Below are 18,151 nucleotides of genomic sequence, written 5' to 3'. Positions count from 1 at the left end.
AGTGATAACCACATATTTACTTTCTCCTTTCTGGGTAATAAGATTAATGTAATTGATCATATCCCACCATTTTCTTGCTTATGGGGAAGCTCAGAACCTAGGGTAAAACTCAACAAGCTCTACAATCTTCATTTTATATTTTTTCTTTCCCTTGATCCTCATTTTCTGTTTGTCTTCCATTATTGTGTGTTGTGACTTTATTATTTACTATAATATTATATGAGATATTTTATAAGTTGTCATTTGTTTGTTGGAAAGGCAGAGTATGAATACATAAATAAAATATACATGATTTGAGCTTTCTCCTTTAAACCATAAAAAAGTTTAAAAGCAGAGTGACATGACTTTGACAACACTTTAGAAACACAATTCTGACTAACTGTATTGTGAAAAATGAACTAGAGAGAAGTGAGATTGAAAGTGGAGAGATCAGTCAAGAGATTGTTTCAATTGTACAGCTGGGAGAAGATGAGGACCTGACTCCACATAGTAGAGGGATGGAGAGGAGAGGGTAGAAATAGAAGAAATTAGAGATAAGGCAGAATTGATATGATGTAATGATTGAGGGTAGAAATAGAAGAAATTAGAGATAAGGCAGAATTGATATGATGTAGTGATTGAATATGGGCAGAGAGGAGAAAAAGGATGCAACTAAGTAGTTAATAGTTAAACTAGGAAGAATTCTAAGATGACCCCCATAACCTTTGTTCCTTGGTATTGCTCCCATAATTATGTGACGTTACATTGCTAAAGGGATTTTGCAGATATTGCTAATGTTACTAATCAGTTGACCATAAGAAAGAAGATTATTCAGGTGGGCCTAACCTAATCATATGAGCCCTTCAAAAGCAGATCCAGAAGGAAGCAAAAGAAGAAGCCAGAGAGGTTCAAAGTGAGTTAAATTTAAAATGAGGAAGATTTTTCATTTCTGATGTGGGGGAGGCCATATGAAAGTGCCTGAGAATGGCCTCTAGGATCTGATAGTGACCTTCAGCAGCTGACACTAGCAATGAAATAGGTACCTCAGTCTTATAACCATAAGAAATTGAATTCTGCCAGTAATCTGAATGATTTTGGAAGTGGATTCTTCCTCAGAGCCTTCAGATTGGAGGCCAGCCTGGTTGACATCTTGATTTGAGCATTGTAAAACTTTAAGCAAAGAACTCAGCTAAACCCATCTAGATTTCTGACATACAGAACTGCAAGTTAATAAATGAGTTTTGTTTTAAACTACTAAATTTGGACAGGTGCTGTGGCTCACACCTGTGATCTCAGCACTTGGGAGGCTGAGGCAGGAAGGTCATTTAAGCTAAGGAGTTTGAAATGAGTTTCACCAACATAGCAAAACCTCCTCACTACTAATTTTTTTCTTTTAAAAAATTAGCTTGGCATGGTGGCATGCGCCTGTTGCCCTAGCTACTCCAGAGGCTGAGGTGGGAGGATTACTTGAGACTAGAAGGTTGAGGCTGCAGGCAGCTATGATGGCACCACTGCACTCCATCCTGGGTGACAGAGCAAGACCCTGTCTCCAACAAACAAACAAACAAACAAACAAACAAAACTGCTAAGATGGTAGGTAATTTGTTTTACACATCAATAGAAATTAATGCAGTAGTTGAGCAGAAACCTTTGGAACCCACATCACATCCTTTTGAGCTATCTCTGAGTCTACCTGCAGCTGTGGTGGACAGCTCTGACTCACCTGAAGCTACTAATATCCTACCTCAAGAGCACAATAAACATCTTTCTACATTCTTCCCCACTGCCTTTTCTGATGCTGTAGAGCTTGCTCAAAAGTAGCTTAGAAATGCAGAGAAAATTAATGGTCCCAGAGGCAACATTCAATTAGTAGAGAAAGGGAACTGATAGGATAAAGTGTATCTTCTAGCCTCTGAATGATGTTCAGGAAGACAATTCTTTTCTTAATTTTTTATTTCAATAGATGTTTGGAAAACAGGAGATGTTTGGTTACATGAATAAGTTCTTTAATGGTGATTTCTGAGATTTTGGTGACCTATCACCCAAGCAGTATACACTGTACCCAATTAATGATCTTTTATCTCTAACCCCCTTTCCACACTTTCCTCCAAGTCTGCAAAGTCCATTGTACCATTCTTATGCCTTTGCACCCTCATAGCTTATCTACCACTTATGAGTGAGAATATATGATGTTTGGTTTTCCATTCCAGAGTTGCTCAAATTAGAACAATGGTCACCAATTCCATCCAGGAATTCTTTATCTACTTGTCGATTGAAGGGCGTTTGGTCTGGTTCTATATTTTTGCAATTGCAAATTGTGCTGCTATAAACATGTGTGTGCAAATATATTTTCGGTATAATGACTTATTTTCCTCTAAGTAGATATCCAGTAGTGAGATTGCTAACTCAAATGGTAGATCTACTTTTAGTTCTTAGGAAATCACCACACTGTTTTCCATAGGGTTGTAATAGTTTGCATTCCCACCAGCGTATTGAAGTCCCTCACTGTTATTGTGTTGCTGTCCATCTCATTTCTTAGGTCTAGTAATAATTATTTTATATGTTAGGAAGCTCGAGTGTTAGGTGTATATATATTTAGAATTGTGATTTTTTCCTGTTGGACAAGTCTTTTTATCATTATATAATGTTCATCTTTGACTTTTTAAAGGGCTGTTGCTTTAAAGTTTCTTTTGTCTCACATAAAATTAGCTATGCCTGCTCACACTTGGTTTCCATTTGCATGAAATATCTTTTTCTGCCCCTTTACCTTAAGTCTATATGAGTCCTTATGTGTTAGGTGAATATCTTGAAGACAGCAGATTCTTGGTTGGTGAATTCTTATCTAGTCTGTCATTTTGTACCTTTTCAGTGGAGCATTTAGGTCATTTACATTCAACGTTAGTATTGAGATATGAGGTACTCTTCTATTCTTCTATTCATTGTGTTATTTGTTGCCTGAATACCTTGTTGTTGTTGTTTTTATTGTATTATTGTTTTGTAGGTGTTGTAAGATTTGTGTTTTAAGAATGTTCTATTCTTGGGTATTTCCAAGATTTATTTTAAAATTTACATCTGCTTTTAGCAGTTCTTGTAGTGCTGGCTTTGTAGTGGCAAATTCTCGCAGCATTTGTTTGTCTGAAAAATGACTGTATCTTTCCTTCATTTATGAAGCTTAGTTTTACTGGATACAAAATTCTTGGCTGACAATTGTTTTGTTTAAGGAGACTAAAGATAGGGCTCCAATCCCTTCTAGCTTGTAGGATTTCTGCTGAGAAATCTGCTGTTAATCTGATATGTTTTCTTTTACAGGTTACCTGATGTTTTGCCTCACAGCTTTTAAGATTCTTTCTTTCATCTTGGCTTTAGATAACCTGATGAATAGGTGCCTAGGTGATGACCTTTTTGTGATGAATTTCCCAGGTGTTTTTTCAGCTCTTGTATTTGGATATCTGTATCTCTAGCAAGACCAGGAAAGTTTTCCTTGATTACTTCCTCAAATATGTTTTCCAAACTTTTAGATTTCTCTTCTTCCTAAGGAAAACCAATTGTTCTTAGATTTGGTCATTTAACATAATCCCAAACTTCTTGGAGGCTTTGTTCATTTATTTTAATTATTTTTTTCTTTTTTCTTTGTTGGATTTGGTTAATTCAAAAGCCTTTTCTTTGAGCTCTGAATTTCTTTCTTCTGCTTGTTTGATTCTATTTCTGAGACTTTCCAGTGCATTTTGCATTTCTTTAAGTGCGTCCCTCATTTCCAGAAGTTGTTACTGCTTTTTGTTTATGCCGTCTATATGTTTTTAACCTGCTATATCTCTCTGTCTCTCTCTCTATATATATAGAGAGAAAGTGAGACATATGCTATCTCTCTGTCTCTCTCTGTACATATATATACATATATGTACATATTTGTATATCTATCTGTAGATATATATCATATACATGTACATATATGTATATCTATCTGTAGATATATATATCATATACATGTACATATATGTATATATATGTACAGAGAGAGAAAGATATAAATCTCTCTATGTATATATATATATAGATATCTCTGTATGTACTTTGATATACATATATATCAGTTACTCTGCTGAGCACAAGGGTCCTGAGGGAATAAGACCCAGGAAAAGCAAATTTTGATAGGATGTGAAGGTAATGGAAATAACGCATAAAAAGATATTTTATGCAAATGGAAACTAAAAGTGAGCAGGAGTATAGAGATAGATAGATAGATAGACAGATAGATAGACAGACAGACAGATGATAGATGGATAGATAGATAGACAGATGATAGATAGATAGATAGATAGATGATAGATAGATAGATAATAGAGAAATTCTCACTCTACAACCCAGGCTGGAGTGCAATGGCACAATCACAGCTGACTGCAGCCTTGAATCCTGAGTTTAAGCATCTTTTTGCCTCAGCCTCCAAAGTAGCTGGGACTACAGGTATGTGACATCATGCCTGGCTAATTTTTATTTTAATTAATTAACTTATTTTTTTGAGATGGAGTCTCACTCTGTCACCCAAGCTGCAGTGCAGTGGCACAATCTCAGCTCACTGTAACTTCCACATCCTGGGTACAAGCAATTCTCCTGTTTCAGCCTCTTGAGTAACTGGGACTACAGGTGCACCACCATGCCTGGCTAATTTTTTTATTTTTAGTATAGACAAGGTTCACCATGTTGGTCAGGCTGGTCCCAAACTCCTGACCTCAAGTAATATGCCTGCCTCAGCTTCTCGAAGTGCTGAGATTATAGGTGTGAGCCACTGAGCCCAGCCCAGCTAATTTTAAAATTATTTTTTGTAAAGATGTAGTATCCCTATGTTGTCTGGGCTGGTCTTGAACTCCTGGGCTCAAGCAATTCTTCCACTTCAGCCTCTGAATGTGCTTGGATTAGGATCCTAAAAAATATTAATTCATTGATTCATTCAAGAAATATCTACTTGTCATTTATTATGTGATTGTGGAGAGGTGAAATAGTGAATGAGGCAAACTAATTTCAACTCTTCTCATGCTATCAGCCTGATAGAGAAGGATGACCAATGACCAAGTTCTTTGAATATCTGAAAGACAAGTGCAGGGTGCTTAGGAGCATATCCTGGATGGACCTAACTTAGTATGAATATTCTTTGAGGGCTTTCTAGAGAAAGCAACTTTTCTAATGAAATCTGAAGGCTGAGAAAGCATCATCAAGAGACACCAGAGGGCAGATGTAAAGGAGGGAGAGAAAGAGGGGTTCACGCAGAGGGAAACATATGCGCAAAGCTCCCTAAGGTATGACTAAAGTGTACAGGAAAGGACTGTAGTAAAAAGTAAAGTTGAATAGGTAGATAGAACCTAATGTTGCCAGGCTTTTGTAGGCTATGGTGGGGTTTTCTGTTTTTATTCTAAGGGTAAGTGGAAGCCCCGAAGTGTTTTAGGTAAGAGAGTGCCATCAGATTTGCATGTTAAAAACATCATTCTAGCTACTTTGTGGAGAATAGGCTGGTGGTGGGATAAATAGCCTGAAGGAGGAGACACTAGCTGGAAGGTGAAATTAGGAATGAGATGAGGGTGACATATATTAGTGTAGTGCAGGTGGCAATGAAAAGAAAGTGGACAGACTTTCGAGAGACTTAGGAAATATAATAAACAGAACTTGGTGACTGACGATGAGTGGTGGTAGGTTTGCAAGAGAAGGACTAGTTAAAGATGATCGCCAAGTGCCTGTCTTAAGCATTTGGGAAGATGGTGGTGAATTTCTGAAGAGAAGAAATACTGAAATCATATAGATCTTATTGTAGTCACTTCTATCCCCTACTGTCTTTCCATTACCCTCATATCCTATCCAAATTTGGTTTTCCTGGGTATCATTTCCTCAGGACCTTTGTGCTCAGCAGAGTAACTGACTAGAGCTAAGTAATATTAATTAGTGCTAATGAGTTAATATGCCACCCCTTATAGAACTGACCTTGGCATTTTGCCAATAGTCTTTTGCAGAGGATGATTTTATTAAAAGAGGCAGTGTGGAAAATTGAAAACTGATTTGCAGATAAGAAGGTTTTTTTTTTTCCCAACAAAGGGTGAAGTAATCTATATCCCTCTGGTAAGTAACAGTAGGCCAAACCCAAAAGGACCCAAGACTCGGATACCGCTTCTAACCTCTTTTTTTTTTTTTTTTTTTTTTTTTTTAGTACATCTCTGATTTGGCCCAAATGTCAGGAAGACTGGGACTCAGTGGAAAAGCCCACGTCTATCCCATTCTATCCCATTCTATCCCAGCTGATGGTATGCTGGAACTCACCTATGCTAGTGGGAGATAATTGGTAAATTTTCAGGAATTTCATGACTAATTGGCATCATCTTGTAGCTTGAAATTGGCCGCAGTAGAAGAATTTACATCACAAAAACTGGTAAATGCTACAAATTAGGGCTTCTGTCCTTTAGACAATTTGTTGTTAAACATTTATTAGCACACCACTGCTTTCAGTCCTGCTGAAATGACTCTGTTGTCTGGGGTATATACCCTGGCTCTTGGTCAGTGGAGAAGGAATTCAGGACACAGACACACATGAGGAGTGGGTTTTAGAGCAGAAGGGTTTAACAGAAAAATAAAAGAGAGAGAAAAAGCTACCTCATGTTGAGAAAGCCCAAAAGAGAACGTCAGAGTGGAAAAAAGAACTTGCTGGTGTGAATGCGCTGAGTTTTATAGTCCAGTTTGAGGAGGTGGTGTCTGATTTACATGGGGCTCATAGATTGGTTCAATCAGTTATGATGTCTACATAGTGGGTGGGGAAGGCTGGTTGCCCCACTCTAATCTTATTATGCAAATGAGCATTCCAGTTGATTGGCACCATCTTGTCTGCTTCTTACTGTACACGTGGCTAACAAAGAGAAGGGAAGATGGAGGCGCCATCTTGAACATGATTGGCACAACTTCTGGTATCTATGTCTGTAGCTCAATTTTACAGGCTGCTCTTTGTTAAAAAGGAAAATAACTTGGGGCTGCTTTTCATTAAGAAGAAAAGCCTTACCAAGGATTCCCATACCCTTACTATCTGCCTAAGTAATTTATTCTTAGCTCCTATATCACTGCCACAGACTAACCATGTGGCTTCTCTGTCTGCACTCACATCTTTGTTAACTTCATCCATTCTTGTGATTTTAAATACCATATATATTCTGAAAGCTCCCAAATTGATATCTCCAATCCAGACATATCTTCTGGATGCAAAACCTATATAGCAGACTTGTATAACCAACTGCCTATTTAAAATTTTTTGTTTTCATTTGTATGTCTAATAGTCATCTTAAACTTAGCATGACTTAAACTGACCTCCCAATCTAAAATCCCCTCATGCTCCCCACCACAAAATTTCCCCTGCTTTCTTGTCCATTTTAGCAAATGAAAAATTCCTCCAGTTGTTAAGGTCTGAAACCCTGGTGTTATTGAAACTGCCTTTGCAAAAATATGACAGTAAGAGAAATCTGACATAGCTGACTCCATCTTGCGTCTAGCCTCACAAGTTGGCTGTCTTTGCTCATTCCTGGGTGTGGGCCAAGCTAACTTTGGGATAAATTTAGTTTATAGTTTAAATGATAATAACCTTTCGCAAAAACTAAACTGTTTAAAACTAGTGAAAGGACACCAAGTTAGGAGAATGAGGGAAACCTGAATTTTAAATAATTGCCAGTCATTATTCTGGAGGTCATAAGATTTTCAACTTCCTCAATTACTCTTGAAGGTAACATCACTATTATAGAACCCAAGAACTGCCTTTTGAGATGTCTTTTCAGATTTTTGCATTTTTGACAACTGGATGCCTTCACCACCAGGACGCACCAACTAGTCCTGTGGCCTCCACCCAGGAGCTGACTCAGCGTAAGATATAGGTAAGGCACTCCTTAACTCCAACATTTAAAATTGTAAAACTTCCCCCACTCTGCTCCAGCACTCCCTGTTTACCTTTTCTGTTTTTTTTTTTTTTTTCTTTCTTTCTTTCTTTCTTTCTTGGAACTCATCATCATCTGACACATTGTGTATTTCATTTATTTTGTGTACTATCTATCTCCCAGGTTAAAATGTAAGTTCCATTGAGAGAAGAGACAAAGAGACCCCCCATATTGTTTTATAGTATTTTATACTCCGTACCTATTTTAAGAAGAAACAAGGAAGCGAAACCAAAGGCAGGCAGCCTGGCACCAGGCACCAGACCCAAATTCAGGCCTGGGCCTGCCTGACCTAACCTGGTAGTTAAAATTCAACCCATGACCTAGCAACCAATGTTATCCATAGATTCCAGACATTGTATGGAAGGACATTGTGAAACTTCCCATTCTGTTCTGTTTCACTCTGATTACTGGTGCATGCAGCCCCTGTCACTTACCCCCTAGATTGCTCAATCGATTATGGCCCTTTCATGTAAAATCTTTAGCGTTGTGAGCCCTTAAAAGGGACAGAAATTGTGCACTCAAGAAGCTCAGATTTTGAGACGTTAGTCTGCGGATGCTTCCAGCTGATTAAAGCTACTTCCTTTACTACCTCAGTGTCTGTGGTGTTCTGTCCGTGGCTCATCCTGCTACACCATGACAGCAGGGTTTGTTTTTTTTCTCCTATTTTGCTTACTATTGTGTTGTCAGTGCTTGCAACAGTGCTTGAAACATAGTCAACACTCAGTAAATATTTGAAAGAATAAATAAATACATTTTCTAATATCACTTACTACATAATACTGTAATTTATCTCTTCACACTAAGTATATAATAGGCACTCAATGAATATTTGTTGAATTAATAAATAATAAAAGTCTTTTATGAACCCTAAAGCACTCATACAATGCTTTATCTTATAAAACCTGAAAATTTGAAACAGGTCTCAGTTAATTTAGAAAGTTTATTTTGCCAAGATGAGGATGCTTGCCCATGACACAGCCTCAGGAAGTCCTGATAACATGCACCCAAGGTGGTCAGAGCACAGGTTGGTTTTATACATTTTAGGGAGACGTGAGACATCAATCAATATATGTAAAATGAACATTGGTCTATCCAGAAAGGTGAGACAACTTGAAGTAAAAGTGGGGCAACTCAAAGCAGAGAGGGGGCTTCCAAGTCACAGGTAGATGAGAGAAAAATAGTTTCATTATTGTGAGTTTCTAATTAGCCTTTCCAAGGAGACAATCAGATATGCATTCATCTCAGTGAGCAGAGAGATGACTTTTAATAGAATGGGAGGCAGTTTTGCCCTAAGCAGTTCCCAGCTTAAATTTTCCTTTTAGCTCAGTGATTTTGGGGGCCCAAGATATTTTTCTTTCACATTTTCCCCCTTTTCTTTTGAAAAATCTTTTAGAGAAAGCATATTAAAAGAAAATGAGTCTTTGGTCTCCGGTTTCATCTGATCTCTCATGGCTAGGATGTTTTATTCCTAGAAAGGTAGGCCCCGAGTTATTAGGAAAGCTCATTTTTAGAAGGTTATGAAGTCTCATGTCCTGTGAAAAGAAAATAGGGGTAAAAAAGGGAGGAAAACAACAACAAACAAAAGAACAATCCTGGAAAATCAATATAGGCCACATAGTCTGAAGTTCATATATCAGTAGCCAGATATGAAAGTCACTTATGTATGTATATAGGACTATTATTTTCTTCTGAAGTTAAGTTTTCTAGCTTCAGTATTCATGGCTTTATGAAAGCACAGCTTAGTTTTCAGTAATTTCAAATTAGGAAAAATGGGGAAAAAGGAAAAAAATAAAAGCATTATTTTGCAGTTTTATAGTCAAGAAAAATTAGAATTTGGTTCAAACTGTAGAAAATAATAAAAATTTAAAAAATTAGGCAAGGCTAGACTCTAACAACAAGTGTACTACAGTTTTTGAAACAGAACTTTTCTCTCTTCAGTTTTCCATTTTAACTAAAGACAAATTATGGTAGGACTGGTTAGCTTTATTATACTTGGCCTAATTATTTGTATACAGTGCAGCAAGAATAATTATTTTTTACATAGACTTGGGTTGGCTTTGATGAAACTTTGTTCCATAGAAGGAATCTCAGATAAAACTTTTTTTTTTTTTTTTTAGAAGAAATACGGACTTTAATGAAGAGTTTTCCTTTTGGTATAAGTGAGACCATGGAAACATCCAAACAACAACAAAAGGAGGGCAGGATGAAAACAGTGAACTCTCCATTAACCACAAGGCCGAAAGAGCGGGGTCTTTTTGCTGTGGTGTGGCCACCCCAGGCCTAGGCTGTTCCAGGCCTGTAGAAGGTACTCATGAATTGTAGGTTTTGCATTTATCATCCGTGAAACTGACAGGCATTCAAGCAAACTTCTGCCTCTCAGCCTCGCAGTAAGAGGCCCAAGGTTTTCTAGTCCTAGCTGGAAATCAATTTCATCTGCCTCAGGTCTCTGGTATAAAAGATAATGCCGGTCCCAGTTACCTCACAGGCCTGGGTGAGGAAAATGCCAAGAGCTGTAAAAGGGCTCAGAAAAGTCAAAAAGGTGATATATAAATGTAATAATTGATTATCATTTTGTGCTCAAGAATAAGCCATGGAAAACAAAATTAGAAAAGTAAGTCTACAGCCCTAAAATATATGCATATAAAATTTTAAAAGAATGCAGTTCCAACTCTACAGATGGTATTTGGGGATTGTCTACTGCTTTAGAGTCTCAATGCCCCTTTTCCTACCTCCACAAAATCCACCTGGGAGCATTAACTGTACAAGAGGCCCAAATTCAGTCACCCCCACCCCCCTCCCAGAAAGGGAAGCAGGGCAGAGGCTCCAGGAGGGAGGGCTACACTTTGGCTGTAGAGTACAATAGGCATGCAACATGGGAGGGTGGGCCTTATGAAATGTATATGCACACGCCTTGGGGTGAGGGGCCCCCCCGGCCAGGAGGCACTGAGCAAGGGAGGGATCCATCTCCTCCCTGGCCAGGAGAGGGCCCTGGGGCAATCTCTAAGGGTTACATATCCCCAGGGAGAGGAGACAGCTGCCACTCCTGCCTCTGTTCTCCCAACCCAAACTGGAGAGGGTGCTGAGCAAGGAGAAGACAGGTCCCAGAAGCCAAGAAGGTGTTGGCATCCCTGTCATTGAACTCAAGGTCCCAAAAACTCTTTGCATAAAATATCTTCAGACCTAAGAGATGGTCAAAGGCACAAAGTTTAAACATGGGGGTGGGAGTGTTGAGAGGGGTCTGGGGTACCCTGAAACCCAGAGGTGTGATTCGTTCCCCCTTGCCCAGAAGGGTGACTGTTCCACTGGGCCTATCACCACAGGACATTTTCCATGACAAGCACTCACCTTCTTGGGGAAGGGGCATCAGGTTGGCACAGAAAAGGCCCAGGTAAGGGGCCACTCTGTACATTAATACTTTGATGATTGATTAATGCTTGGGGAGAAGCAGTATTCTCCCCCAAGTTTCTGACTCAAACCCTCTCACTCAGCTGGATATGAAACCCAGTGTCCACACTACTCTCAGCTCTGACACAAGGCCATGCCCACAGAACACTCCCAACTGAGGTCCTGAGAGTTAGGGAATAGGGTGGAAAGGGGTTGGAGGGCATCTTCTGGAAGAGAGCGCTGGGGCAGATCACAGTTTCTGCTCCACAGGTTGCTGTAGACACAGTTCACTGCCAGCAGAGGTGATGGGCAAGTGATTGTCCATGTGGTAGCTGATGAGGTGACTGACACTCTCAAAGCGGTGATCCTTTGTCCGAACTACACCCTCAGGGTCCACCAGTAGCAGATGCTTGGACTCCCCACTCTGCAAGCCAGTGAGCACATACTGGCCAGGTGTGGTCATGCTCTCCTGCACCAGGAAGTCCCCGTTGAGCTGCAGCAGTGCCTCAGCCTCCTGCTAACTCAGCTTCCCATGGAACCAGGGTCCCCTCAGAGCTGCTTAACCATGGACACCAACTGGGGAGGAGGAGGCATGTGAAGAGCATCTTCAAAGGGCTTCATGTCAAACAGGTCTCAGGGTGTGCTGCCATTGATGGCAGGATTGGGGCTCCCAGCACCACCCCCTGCTTGCCGGGCCTTGTCTAGGTTCTGCACGTTGACATTGGAGGGATCATCAAAGAGCTCTCTGCCTGGACAGGGTGGTGGAGGTGGCATCTATTTGCAAACTTCTGGATCTCCCCCAACAGACTGTCCTACAGGCAGTGTAGATCCCAAGTGGCTGGGGGTCTGGGCACTGGGTGGAGTGGGTCGAGCAGCCCCTGGAGTGGCTCCTTCCCGAAGCCTCATGTATACCACATGCCAAAGAGGGGATTCCTTCCCAGGAAGTCATTATAGTGCTGATGGCCAGGTGGCTCTTCCTCCTCCTCATCCCAAGCTAAGCCATGAAAGCCAGTCATCCTGTCATGGGGGGTGACCAGTTTGGGTGGTTTTCTGAGGTATTGTTTAAAGTGCAACTTGAAGGCCTGGCCAATGGTGCTGATGACATCCTGAGCAAGCCCTTCAGGACACTCCAGAATGTGGCATGCTTTCTGACTCACAGGGTCTTTGGCAACGTTGGCGACATACTTGGCTGTGTCTGGATCCCCACTGGATGTAAATGAGATAGATTGCATATGGTGGTTAGTGATAATCTCTTTGCAGTCTGCAACCATGACGTTGAGGCTGCTGGTGGAGATGGTGAGAGTGATTGTCATTGCAGCAAATTTCAGGTTACTCCTTCCCAGGATAGAGCTGAGTGGATGGTTACAGGGCTTTCTCCTCCTTGTCACCCCCTTGGCACCTGGCACAGCCTCACACACAAGACTGATGGCCTCCCTGGTGACCTGAGTCCAGGTGTTGAAGTCCAGGGCACTCATTGACTGCAGGATCTCCACACAGCCCATGTACCAAATCAAGTAGGAAACCCCAGGTCTCGTGACTTTGTCATTGGGATGCAGCTAGCCCCACATGGGCTTATTGACAAAGCTCCCACGGCGGGTCCACTCCTCACCCCCCAGCTGGCCCCCTTCCACCTGAGTCCTGCACCCACCACCTCCACTCAGCTTGTTCATGTCCTGGAGGAGGGGTAGGGGAATGAGTCTGGCATGGTTGCCCCTACAATGCCCTCCCCATCATTGGCTGCCCTTCCTGGCTCCCCCTTAGGCCCCAGGTGTCCCCCGGCCCAATTGGCCAGCCTCAGGTTGCTCATCCAGGGGAAGAAGGAGCACAGGGTAGTGGGACTATGGTTCCCAGGCAGAGGGGGCAGGATGGGCCCCAGGGATGAGGCTGATGGGGAAGGCAGCTCCTCTGGTGGGGTGGACCCTGAAGGCCCCTCCTCCAGCGATGACAGAGACTCATTCCACAGTGGATTGCACTTGGACTTGGGGGGCAGGAGATTCATAGCTGAGGTAAGAGAGGGGCTGCTGCTCAGCCTGGCCCCTCTGTCAGTTTGGGCAAGGAGGCCAGGCAGGGGGTATGCCCAAGCCCTTAGCCTGATCGGACCTCTGTGGCCCAGGAGTCACAGAAGTCCTGGGGAATGAGAGGGACAGGTGGTTTCTGCTCCCCAGCTCACACCCAGACGGTTTTGGGCCCCATCCCCACCCAATGTGGAGCCTCTTCCTCAGATAAAACTTTTTAAGCTGAGCCCAGCCATGGATTTGTATCATCAAATACCTATAAGTTGGGTAAGTTTCCTCTCCTCTTGAGGTTCCAAGATAAACCTGGGGCTCCTGGACCTGTCAGAAAGTGGCATTCTTTAACTACCACAGGTCAGAAACCCTGTACAAGGGTTGTGTAGACAAAAGTATGAGGGCAGTTTTGATTCCTTAAAGTAAAGCACACTATTCCAGTCAAAGCCCTGGTAAAATAATCAGCTTCTCCAATTGTGTCCTGTTGCAAATGAAAACAGATTCTTTATGCAAATAATTGTATTGTCATAAGTTAAGAATACTTAAAAATAGTTTCCAAATCCTGGAGAAATCAGGTAGAGAGAAAAAAATTGCTCCAAATTTTGTTCAGAGGAGCATACTAAATTGTTAAAAGCTGTCAATAGCTTTAAAGAAAAGTTTCGAGACTAAAAAACAAAACAAAGGATCAGCAATATTTTTAGTGAAAAGTCAAAAAGATTAGTCCAGTCCATGCCATTAATTCCTGTTTTGCTTGATAGTCATTAAAGTTTTAGCTCTCCATGAGTCCTGAAACTGTTTATTCTCATGTCACAGTCTCCAAAGTTATCAGAAACCTGCATTCAAGAGCACTTGTTAAGAACTTTATAGCTAATTATAAAACTACCTTCTAAAGAGGACCAAAACAACATGACAATTGTCTATGGATAACAAAAATTTTAGGGCAGCCATACTCAAAGACACAATTGACAATGAAATGTGTTACCTCTGTGGCACACAATAATTTTAACATAACAATTATTATTATTACCGATAATGAACACTAAATCATATCAGAATTACAGGAGTTTCCCATAATTTTGGAAAACATACCAATAACATATTTATACAAATACACCCCAAAGAAAACCAAACACAATTTCATATTTGACAATGCTTCCTGTATATTTTTTGTACCAAATAAGTCAAATTATGTCATTTTTGAACTTTAGGGAACCTAATATCTTGAAGAATTAATCAGGTCCAAAAATACATAATCTATCATTTCATTTTGGAAACCTTGTCAAATAGAAAAGGTTTAAAACACTTGATATTACAAAATAGAATCACATGTCATTATAAAATATGTCATTCTCAATGAATCACCAAAGTGATAACTCAAGGGTTTCAAAAAATAGGCAAAAAACATTATCTGTTGTGAGAGGAGACTTGATTTTCAAAATAACTCCTAATAACAGCATGAAGCTGATTAAATTTGTTTCTCAAAATTTTATAAACAATCTATAAAATTTTAATTTTTGACCATCAGATATAACCTCCATAAGCCTTTATAACCTTTATTAAGGAGTTGGTTAATGCTTCAAGAAAACCTTGTTAATTTGACACAGGGGCCCATATGCTGGTTTTGCATCAGTGTGTCTCTGACATTAATGATTAATTTATAGTGAAACTGAATTTATTTTATCTTTCAAAATCAGCCCTTACAATCTTCCATGTCCAACTTTTCCATGATAGTCTCTGGGCCTTGAGTTGACATAGCTTTAATTTTTGGCCTGTATCTCAGGAATACAGTTTATTTTGGTTGGTATCTTCTATAGGGCCTGAAGATGAGACTTTAATTGCTCTCAGTGTTTAAGATCTAGCAAGACTTGGTGCCCTTTTTACACCCAGGAGTCAAAGCCCTGTAACTCAATGTCACAAGGACATTAAAAGCAAATACAGGAAGATACATGAATGTAATAACATTAATTAAAAAAATTAAATCTCAGTTTTTTTCCTAAGCAAACTAAATGTAATAATAATGGCATAGAAATTATTTTGATAAAACTTACAATGTATTAGGCCAGTTACCAAAAGGCAAAATAAAAGACCTTCTGCAGTGCACAGAATATTACGTTGGAAGAAAACATTTCCTTTAGACCTTTAAGAAAATGTACCTTTTAAAAGGGGAGTGAGAGAAAGCTGAAAAACAGTGAGATGCAATAAAAGTTGAACTTTGGGTTAAAAGAAATTAAAATATCTTATAATTTATAAAGAGTAAATCAACCCCTTAAGAAAATTTCATTGTTCTAACAAATGATTTAGTGTATGTGTTTTTTTTTTTTTTACATCAAGCCCAATCTCTAGAAAGAGCATTATAATTTTTCTTTAATTATATACAACTTGATCATATAAAAGGGTTTTTTTTTTTTTTTTAAATCCTCTTTTGTGACTTACACAGACCACTCATGACATGCTGGAACTTTCTGGTTCATCCTGAATATCACTCTTTCTAAAACAACTAGTCATTTTATTTTAGGTCTAAATTTACCATACAAGATTCTTTCTCATGTAAAATTATTTCTCGTTAAGCTTTCTTCCATAAAAAACCTCTCTATTTTTATAACTTTCTTTACATCTCTTATTTCCTGCTTCCTTTTCCTTGTTTTATATATAACCTTTAAATAAGGTTCAAATTACACAAAAGTTTTCATCATTTTAAAAAGTACACACTTTTTTAGCAAGAATGTTTTCCTATAATATATTTTTATTGGAAAATACCCAAATAATGAAATATCTATTATTTAATTTAATATAACTGTATATTCTAAGTTATGACAAGTTTGTCTACAAGTATTTATCCCATTACGTTTACTCATTTTATTTTAATTGTTTACATAGATTATTTAGGAAAACTGTGATAGTCATCATTTAAAGTTATTGAACAACAATTGCAAAATTATAACTGAGACAGAGAAAAATATTTGACCTAACTGACTCCATCTTGCTTTTAACCTCCAAGCTGTCCTTGTTCATTCCTGGGCATAGGCTGAACTAACTTTGGGAGGAACTTAGTTTATAGTTTAGCTTTGAAATGAATATGATAACAGTCCTTTCCGAAAACAAACCTTATTGCCAGGGAACTAGACTGCCTAAAGCCACAGGATAGAAGCTATGATAATCTTACTAAATTCAAGATGCAGCTATTTTCATTAAACCAATATCAGTCTTATAAACCAATATCAGTCTTATTTATTAAAACTACACAAGCAAATATTATTCTGTTTAGGGTTGGGTTTATAGTTTTGCAATCCCTATGCCAAATTTTGACAACTTACAGTATTTGGCAGGAATAAGTATGAAATTGCTTGATTAATAAATGCAAATAAAATGTATGCTGGCAATTCTTAAGACATTTCTAATATTACTTTACCAATAATTTTAAAGCTAGCTTATTTAATAAAAATTTTAAGTTACATAAACTTGAAAAAGTATTTGACTAGTCTTTTCTTTTTTCCTGACAAAGTATTTGATTCAAGTGCTTTTATTTTCTTAAGCCAATTAATTAGAGCTCTTTATATATTTTCAGTAGTGAAACATTTTGTACACAACACACAAATACATAGATGTATTAGGCATGCTGATAGAAGTACATCTTATAGATTTCCAAAACCTCCTCTTTTTTTTCCTGTCTTAAACTTGCAAACTCTTGATAACTTGTTTCCTTACCCTGGCAGTTGTCAGCTTCACAGCCCTAAATCTGCATATTAAAGGAAACAATTCTGGTGAAAATCAGATAGCAAAATTTACATTATAAGGTACAAAGAGACTGTCTGGTGAGCTAGAGGGAAATTGAAAGGGATTTAATTGCCAATTGAACATAAAATTATAGTAGTCTATTATAAAGGCCTTCAAATATTTACACAAACATATACATACACACATACTACACACACACAAAGATTCTATAGCTTTTACTTCAGCCATGAGATAAATACAAATTCACCAGCTTGTAAAAAAAAAAAAAAGTTAGATCCAAACAGTGGTTTTTATTTCAGTGGAAAATAACGGCAGATTTAAAGCAGGCAGAAAAGAAAAATATAGAAAATTGGGACCTACAAACTCTATAGTCTGCAGGTCAACCTTGGGACTCTTTTACTTTAATGTAAATATGCACAAAAACCATATTACTTCCATTTTACTCTGGTAAGTAGAGGTTCCATAAAACTTACAGAGTGCTCAAAACGGGGTCATTCTCCTTATTTTCTCTTCATTCTTAGATTATTCATTTCCTACTTTTTTTTTTTTTTTTTCTTAAAAGGAGAAACTGAGCTGTGGCCTAGGGGTTTTGTGTTGTGGATCAATATGTGCTGCTTGCGGGCAGGACTCCACAGTTGGTCACAACTGAGTCAATTCCACCCTCTTACGTGTCTCAGTTTCACTCCAGAGGTCTATAACCTCTGAGAGGGCTCAAAATGCCAGATGATCAGCCCTTATATGTGTTTCCTGGATGAGACATTTTTAAAATTATTTTTCTTGGGGATTTCTCTACAGGGTCACTGCATGTCATGCGGGTCAACCCCCTAGAAACTCCTACAAGGCTCCTGATCACCCAGGGGTGCCTTTCAGCTTGGAGGAGCAAATGCCCTTTCTCTTTGGAGCTGAGGAAATCTCAGCCTGTCATTAACATATGAAAACAACAGTTCAGTTCCTCATGCAAATGTGCAGAGACAAATTGAATTAAGATTAATTCTGGGAGAAAAATCAATAGAGAAGACCCTTTAGAATGCATCTCTGAACAAGAACTAGGATCCTTAAACAACAACTTCCTAGGAAAGAAAAGAAAGAAAAAAGAAA

The 18,151-nt window shown here is 39.0% G+C and overlaps 1 pseudogene; it reads right to left on the bottom strand.

Moving 5' to 3' along the window:
• Positions 1-11,531: 11,531 nt before the first annotated feature.
• LOC100611545 (SHC-transforming protein 1-like) lies at positions 11,532-13,392 on the bottom strand (annotated as a pseudogene).
• Positions 13,393-18,151: the final 4,759 nt, after the last annotated feature.

The sequence above is a fragment of the Pan troglodytes genome, chromosome X, assembly GCF_028858775.2.
Source record: "Pan troglodytes isolate AG18354 chromosome X, NHGRI_mPanTro3-v2.0_pri, whole genome shotgun sequence".
NCBI classification, from domain to species: domain Eukaryota; kingdom Metazoa; phylum Chordata; class Mammalia; order Primates; family Hominidae; genus Pan; species Pan troglodytes.
The sequence above is the reverse complement of the archived record's forward strand: the minus strand, read 5'-3'. Positions and strand labels throughout refer to the sequence as shown.